Source organism: Plecotus auritus (genome assembly GCF_963455305.1).
Source record: "Plecotus auritus genome assembly, chromosome: 6".
In the NCBI taxonomy this organism is placed as follows: domain Eukaryota; kingdom Metazoa; phylum Chordata; class Mammalia; order Chiroptera; family Vespertilionidae; genus Plecotus; species Plecotus auritus.
Genome location: NC_137773.1, coordinates 117491759 through 117499784, shown reverse-complemented (window position 1 = coordinate 117499784; position 8026 = coordinate 117491759). Strand labels below are relative to the sequence as shown.

At 40.2% G+C, this 8026-nt stretch overlaps 1 pseudogene across 1 annotated transcript; it reads left to right on the top strand.

Annotated features, from left to right (window-relative positions):
• The first annotated feature begins 7088 nt into the window (after positions 1 to 7088).
• On the top strand, positions 7089 to 7755 carry LOC308251817 (isopentenyl-diphosphate Delta-isomerase 1-like; annotated as a pseudogene). Its single transcript has one exon. The product of its transcript is annotated as an isopentenyl-diphosphate Delta-isomerase 1-like (transcript).
• The last annotated feature ends 271 nt before the right edge of the window (positions 7756 to 8026 follow it).

The window sequence follows — 8026 nt, the reverse complement described above, 5'->3', positions numbered from 1 at the left end:
ATTTGATGAACAAAATAAACTGGTGAATGGAATAGAATCAGGGGCACAGAAATGGAACAGACTGATGATTCTCAGAGGGAAGGGGGTGGGAGGGTGAGGGAAGAGAATAGACAAAGTTCTTATATGCATGTATGCAGTACTTATGGACACAGACAATAGGGTGGCAAGGACCTGGGGTGGTGTGGGAACTGGGTGGAGGGGAGCTATGGGTGGGGGGGGGGAGGTGGAAAGAGGGACATTACCAATAATCTCAACAATAAAGATTGAAAGAAAAAGAAAAGGAGCAATGCTTTGCAAAAAATAAATAAATCTCTCTGCTTAGATGAGATGTCACCTCAGAGAACAGTCCCAAAACAACAATGTCTTTCCTGGGAGGATTACAAGAAAGCAGGGTATTGGAGTAGGGTAAGGAGAATCCCCAGACAAATTCTTCACCTCCACAGTGTGGGCCACCTGCTTCCAGACTGTGGCTGAGGTGCACAGGTTGGTGAAGATTCATTGAAAAGAAAAGGCCAAAGTGTAGATAGCAGAATTCTAAAAGGATTAACTCAGGGTCAAGGTCACACGAGGAAACACAAGGGTTAGCCCTCAGTGACAATCGGCCTTACTGAAACTAATGTAAATTGCAGGCAAAAGAAGGAGCAACTTGGAGGTTGAGATGCCAAACCGAGGAGGTGCCACCAAACTGGCCTCAGTGACTCAGCAGAGCCCTGACCTCTGGGTACCCCATGTTAGAAAGACTTCCTGAAAAGTGCTGTGCATGTCACACACTGGCATAGGGATGCCTATTATCTACCCACAGCTAGTGACTCCCTGCACTGCTGGCATTCCTGAGGAGCAGCCCAGGAGACAAGGGTTCAAGAGCAGGTGATTGACTTAGGAGATGAAATAAATAACTAGGGAAGTGGAGAAATGAGACAGGCAAGAGCAGACTGTTAATAAAGGATGCTATTACTCAGCTACCAATGTTGCAACTGAAGCCTGAGTCCATAGGGGTTTTTGCAGATGCTGGAGGCCTGATAATAATGTGAAACCATACTCCTAATGCCCAACAACAAAGGGTTATGAAAATAAGATAGGATGTGGTTTCTACAGAAAGCCATAGAGAGAGACAAAGACATTTAATAGCAATTATTTACAAGTAATTTTTCACAGCAAACAAAACTATTTTTTACTATCTGTTCTTTCTCAAATTTTTTTTTAATTAAGCTTTTTTAAATTATTTCAAAGAGAGGAAGGGAGAGGGAGAGAGGAATAGAAACATCAAATGATGCGAGAGAGTCATTAGTCAGTTGCTGGGGAGTGATTCCAGCAGATCATAAATGCAAGAAGTTCATTAAAAGGTTGGTGGACCTTGAAGCTTCAGCAGGGCTGAAGATACATATTATTGCCTGCTGGAATAGCTGAAAGCATTTCCCAAAACCTAAAAATTTGCATATATTATTGCCTGTTGCCTGACAGCTGAAGGCAGTTCCCCCAACCTGACAATGCCTACTGTATACCACACCTTACCTTTGATATGTATATCTGCTTTGCTTTAGGGCAATTTGTGTTAATAAAAAGCTAGGGGTCCAGAGATTCAGAGAACTTGGTTACTATAGCTAAGTCTCCTTTGGCTCCCCAAAATACCTTCCAAATTTATATTTCTAGTATCTTTATTAATTTACACGCAGCCCCTTCTCCAGATTCCTGAACCCTTCTAGATACTGAGAAACACCCCAGCAGTCAGTAGCCTCCTGCATGCTTCCTACTGGGGATGGAGCCCAAAACCCAGGCATGTGCCCTGATTCAGAATCAAACCATGACCTCCTGGTTCATGGGTTGACATTCAAGAACTGAGCTACATGGGCTGGGCTTAAATTTTTTTTTCAATTACAGTTGGCATATAACATTAGTTTTAGGTGGTACAACATAGTGACTAGACATTTTGTGTTTTTGTTAATCCTCACCTGAGGATATTTTTCAATTGATTTTTTAGAGAGAGCAGAAGGGAGGGAACGAGACAGAAAGAGAAATATCAATGTGAGAGAGACACACCAAATGGTTGCCTCCCACACACACCCCAACCAGGCCAGGGGTCAAGCCTGAAACTAAGGTACATGCCCTTGGCCAGATTCAAACCATGACCCTTCAGTCCTCAGGCCAATGCTCTAATCGCTGAGAAAAACCAGCTAGGGCTTTTCTTTTTTCTTTATGAGTTTGGTTAAAGGTTTATCAGTCTTGTTTATCTTTTCAATGAATGAGCTCTCAGTTTCATTGATTGTTTCATAGTTTTTTTAAAGATTATTTTTTTACTTTTACTTTGATCTTTATTATTTCCTTTTTTCTACTCATTTTGGGCTTTGTCTGCTGTCCTTTCTCTAGTTACTTTACATTTTAAAATAAATTGTTTATTTGAGATTTTTCTTGTTTTTTAAGGTAGGGTTGTATTGCTATGCATTTTCCTCTCAGAACTGTTTTCACTGTGTTGCATAGACTTGGGGTTGATTTTTAATTTATTTGTCTCAAGGTCTATTTTGATTTCTTCCTTGATCTCATTATTAACCTATTCATTGTTTAGTAACATGTTATTTAGCCTCCATGTGTTTGTGTTTTTAAAATTTCTTCTTATAATTAACTTCTAGTTTCATACCTTGTGGTTGGAGATTATGTTCTATATGATTGCAATCTTTTTAAACTTATTGATACTTGTTTTGTGGCCTAACATGGTGTCTATCCTGGAAAATGTTTCATGTGTACTTTATTATGATTGTATTACTGCCAATCCCTGCCTTATGTCCATCAATATTTGTTTTATACAGGGGTGGGCAAAAGTAGGTTTATAGTTATGAATATGTAAAACACAGAGTCAATAAAACTATTATAATAATTATAACCTGCATATCTTTTTCCAATAAACAACTGTAAACCTACTTTTGTACCCCTGTATATTTATGTGGAACTATGTTGATTGCATAGATGCTTACAAGGCTTATGTTCTCTTATTAGATTGATCCCTTAATCATTATATGATGTCCTTCTTTGTCTCTTTTATAGCCTTTGTTTTAAAGTCTATTTTGTCAAAAATGGCAGTGGAGTAAGTGAAAGCTACACTGAATTTCTCCCAGGACAGAACTGAAAATACAACTAAAATACAGAAAACTATCCTGAATAATCAACTGAGGACTAGCTGGAGAGGACCCTGATAACCAAGGATGGAAAGTGAAGGTCGCATACACACTGCTGGGAAGTGCGGAGGCATGAGAGGGCTGGCCGGGCTCCCACAGACAGCAGCTAAAGTTCCAAAGGTTTATCTCAACAATATCCCTGTGGGGGTTCAGGGAGCTGTGGGACAACATGAAATGTAACAATATTCACATCATAGGAGTATCAGAACTCTGGGGTCCAAACCCCAAGCTGGGCCCCCCAGCAGAGACCACCAGAACTGAGAAAGGTGCCCATATAACATCTGGCTGTGAAAAGCAGCAGGATTGCTGTCTGCCAGGAGAGAGAGCTGCAAATGCAGGCACCTCCTTAAAGTGTCAATGCACAAAATTTTGTGTGTAGCCACTCACCTTGGTCTCCACCGGAGGGAGGGCAGAGTGAACTAGAACTGTGTGAGGAGATTCCAGGGTTGAGGGATCTCAGGTTACAGCTGGAAAGGCAGCCACCCCAGTTTCCTGTGCTGAGTCACTCCCTCAAGCTGCGAAGGTCATCTTTCTCTGGCAGATTTTGCTGAGGGAGGGAGGCAATTGTCCTACCTGGCTGAAAACATCTCATCCCACCCTGTGAAGTCTATGCCCTTACTTTGGTCTATAGCCTGATGCAATTAAAGATTATGCATAACAATCACACTGCAGGCAGAGGCAGATCTCTGGAGGTTTTGAGTCTTGCTCTGATCTCCTTCTGGAACCAGGGCTAGGAAAACCAGAGCTTGGTGCACATCCTGGTACTCTCCAAAGGTGCTCAGACCCAGCAAAGGAAACCACAGTTGTGGGTTGCTGGTAGCTCCAAATGGTCCTCAGGACCAGTCACAAACAGCATCTGACATCGTCCTGCACCAGTATCGGGGAGTTGTAGCAGGTCTACCTAATACATAGACACAAACCCAAACAGGCAGCCAAAATGGGGAGACAAAAAAACAAGACGCAAATGAAAGAACAAGAAAATTCTCCAGAAGAAGAGCTAAATGAAATGGAGATAATACATTTCTCAGATATAGAGTTCAGAATAATGATTGCAGGGATGCTCAACAGCATGAGAAAAGACCAGTATGAAAAAATGACCAATCAGAAATGAAGAATGACATAGCACTAATAAAGAACACATTGGAAGGAATACACAGCAGATTAGGGGAAGCCAAGGATCAGATAAGGGAATTAGAAGACAGGGTAGGAAAAAATCACTCAATCAGAGAACCAAAAAGAAAAAAACAATTTAAAAAATTAAGGACAATTTAAGGGAGCTGTGGGTTAACATGAAATGTAACAATATTCATGTCATAGGAATACCAAAAGGTGAAAAAGTAAGCAAGGGATAGAGAACCTGTTTGAAGAAATAATGGCAGAAAACATTCCTAACCTGGTGAAGGAAAAAGTCACACAAGTTCAGGAGCCACAGAGAGTCCCAAGCAAGAAGAACCCAAAGGGCTGATGCCCAGACACATCATAATTAAAATGCCAAAAGTTAAAGACAGAGAATCTTAAAGGCAGCAAGAGAAAAGCAATTTGTTACCTACCATGAAGTTCCCATGGGCTGTTAGCTGATTTCTCATCAGAAAGTCTACAGGCCAGAAGGGAATGGCATGAAGTATTCAAGGTCATGAAAACCAAGGACCTGAAACCAAGATGATTATGCCCCCAAACCAGCATTGCAAGAAATGCTAAAGAGACTGCTGTAATAATAAAAAGAAACAGAGAGAAAGAGAAACATTAGCATAAAGAGTTAAAATGGCAATAAATAAGTACTTATCAATAATAACCTTAAATGTAAATGGGTTAAATACTCCAATCCAAAGACACAGAGTAGCTAAATGGATACAAAAACATGACTCAAATATATGCTATCTACAAGAGACCCACCTCAGAACAAAAGACTCACATAGGATGAGAGTGAAGGGATGGAAAAAAATTTCCATGCAAATATAAATGGAAAAAAAAAACTGGGGTAGCAATACTCATATCTGACAAAATAGACTTCAAAATGAAGGCCATCACAAGAGACACTAAATGTCACTATATAATACTAAAGGGATCAATCCAACAAGAGGATATAACCCTGGTAAAATATATGTACTCAATATAGGAGAACCTAAGTATATTTCTTTAAAAAACAAAAACAAAAAAAACAACTTCTGGAGGACTTTAAGGGACAGATCGACAGCAATACAGTCATAGTAGTGCGGGGGCTAGATGCGTCGGGGGCCAGATATGGCGGGGATCTAAGTGGAGGCAGCCAGGGATTGAGAAATAAAAGAAAGAAAGAAATAAGACGCAGAGATAGATTTCAAAAGCTGGAGCTGGGTGGAACCGCTGCCACCTCTGATGGAGAGGCAGGGACCCCGAGCCTATGCAGCACATTTATTTTATACCCCCAAATACCAGGAAGTAACACCAAAACTTAGGATCAAAGGAGCTTATTTGCATTCTTGAGTAGGCCCTAGCATTCCTGGTGCTTGCCTGGATTTACATATCAAAGCCCGCTAGGCTGACACCTGGGCTGATATGAAGGCCAAGCTGATAACATGTCTAGCCTTTTGGGGGAAGCATGTTCCCAGGGCGTGGCTCTGCCTATCGCCTGAGTTCAGCTGACAATAATTAAAGAAATGCCCAGCCGAAACCGGTTTGGCTCGGTGGATAGAGCGTCGGCCTGCGGACTGAAGGGTCCCGGGTTCGATTCCGGTCAAGGGCATGTACCTTGGTTGCGGGCACATCCCCAGTGGGAGGTGTGCAGGAGGCAGCTGATCGATGTTTCTCTCTCATCGATGTTTCTAACTCTCTATCCCTCTCCCTTCCTCTCTGTAAAAAATCAATAAAATATATTAAAAAAAAAAAAAATGCCCATGTGCCTTCCCAGGCGCTGTCTACATAGTAGGGAACTTTAACACCCCAATAACTTCACGGGATAGATCTTCAGACAAAAAATCAACAAGGAAACAGTGACTTTAAGTTACACACTGGATCATCTGGATTTAATTGACATTTACAGAACATTCCACCTCAGAGTTGCAGAATATACAGTCTTCTCAGTACACATGGGTCATTCTCAAAGACAGACCACATGTTAGGACACAAACAAGTCTCTGTAAGTTCAAGAAGATTGAAATCATATCAAGCATCTTCTCAGATCACAATGGCATGAAATTAGAAATCAACTACAGAAAAACATTCAAACACATGGAGGCTAAATAGCATGTTACTAAACAATGAATGGATTACCAACGAGATCAAGGAAGAAATAAAAAAACTTCCTGGAAACAAATGAAGATGAACATACAACAACCCAGAATCTATGGGACACAGCAAAAGCAGTTCTGAGAGGGAAGTTCATACGAAAAGCCTACCTCAAAAAAAAAAAAACAATAAAAATTAATAATAAACTATTTAACCCTACAGCTTAAAGAATTAGAAAGAGAACAATAAGAAAAGCCCAGAGTAAGTAGAAAGAAGAAAATAATAAAGATTAGAGCAGAAATAAATGACAGAGACTAAAAAACAATAAAAAAGATCAATAAAGCCAAGAGCTGGTTCTTTGAAAAGATAAACAGGATTGATGAACCTTTAGCCAGACTCATCAAGAAAAAAAATAAAGGACCCAAATCAATAAAATCAGAAATGAAAGTGATGAAGTAACAACTGACACCACAGAAATACAAAGGATTGTAAGAAAATACTATGAACAACTATATGCCAACAAGCTGGACAACCTGGATGAAATGGACAAATTCCTAGAAAAATACAATTGCCCAAAACTGAACCAGGAAGAATGAGAAAACCTGGATAAGCCAATAAAAACCGAGGAAATAAAAGCAGTAATCAAAAAACTCCGAGGAGGGAGGTACGGACTGCGTGCACCTCAGGATTCTAGGACAGATCAGACATTCTGTAACGATGCCTGAAATCAACACCGGCAACCTTGATAAGCAACAGGTTCAGCTCCTGGCAGAGATGCGTATTCTTATTGATGAAAATGACAATAAAATTGGGGCTGAGACCAAAAAGAATTGTCACCTGAATGAAAACGTCGAGCTTTCAGTGTCTTCTTATTCAACACTGAAAATAAGCTCCTGCTACAGCCGAGATCAGATGCTAAGATTACCTGTCCAGGTTGTTTTACCAATGCTGGTGGTGGTCATCCCGTCAGTAACCCAGGAGAGCTTGAAGAAAGGGAAGCAGCTGGAGGAAGGCAAGAAGCACAGAGGCGTTTAAAGGCTGAATTGGGAATTCCCATGGCACAGGTTCCTCCAGAAGAAATATTAATTATCGGACTTGAATTCACTACAAGGCTCAGTCTGATAGTATCTGGGGAGAACATGAAATTGATTACATTTTGTTTGTGAGAAAGAACGTGACTTTAGATCCAGACCCCAATGAGATTCAAAGCTATCGCTATGAGTCAAAGGAAGAGGTGGAAGAAATGCTGAAAAAGGCAGCCAGCGGCTAAATTAAGACAACTCCATGATTTCAATGTATTGCAGAGGCTTTTCTCTTTACATGGGGGCATAATTTAAATAATTTGAATCAGTTTGTTGACCATGAGAAAATACACAGAGTGTGAATGTGGAGATGAATGATTAGTAAAGTACTAAAAAATATCTTTACTTAGTAAACTTAAAATGATTTTTTAAAAATTGGGTTCCCCATTAGAATTCTCATTGGATACATTGATACTTTACAATCCGAATTTGTGTTGAAAAGACACTGACAATTCTTACTTGTATCACACACCCCACATATATGCACTCCTATTTGTAAAGGGCATTTATGAAAGATTATTTTTAAAAGGCAAATCAACTAAACTGAGCCTGTCTAAACAGTCCTGACAAATT